The sequence below is a fragment of the Tupaia chinensis genome, unplaced genomic scaffold (assembly GCF_000334495.1).
Source record: "Tupaia chinensis unplaced genomic scaffold, TupChi_1.0 Scaffold148350_1, whole genome shotgun sequence".
NCBI classification, from domain to species: Eukaryota; Metazoa; Chordata; class Mammalia; order Scandentia; family Tupaiidae; genus Tupaia; species Tupaia belangeri.
Window position 1 is genome coordinate 1,491,515 of NW_006208201.1, and position 624 is coordinate 1,492,138.

Genomic DNA, 624 nt, shown 5'->3' on the forward strand with positions numbered 1-624 from the left:
CTGTGAGAAATACCCTGGAGGGAAAGTTTAGGGATCTATAAGACCATGTGACAGGGGACCCTCATCTAGTCCAAAGAATTTGGAAAGTTATGAGTAAGAGCACATTCGAACTGTAATTTTAAGGATGAGTAGTAGTTGTGTTGAGAGAAGAGAGAGGAGCAGGTGAGGCTGAGAGAATAACAGATAAAGGCCCTCTGCTGGGGCAAGACAGAGCAAGGCCTGGGTACCTTCTTCTAAGGTGTGAGAAACATATGCAGTGCTACCTGTATTAGTCCATAAATATTAGCTGATGGAACAGACAACAATGTTGATAAAAGACTAACATTTATTTAGCCCTTATTATGTTCTAGGTCCTTTTAAAATGTGTTAAAAGGTTATCTAACACTAGATGCTATAGCAAAGAACCCCCAACTGGCTTACTGCAGCAAAGGTTCAATTCTCCTTCATCTCATAGTGAATGTGGGTAGAACATCTCTACTGGGCAATCTCCTCCAAGCTGTGACTCAGGGATCCAAGATCCTTCTATCTTGTCGCTCTACACACTCTCTCCCTTCGATTTTACTATATGACTGTCCAACTAGTGAAGAAAGAGAGTGAAAGATCGTGTGGAACATTTTGGGAGCC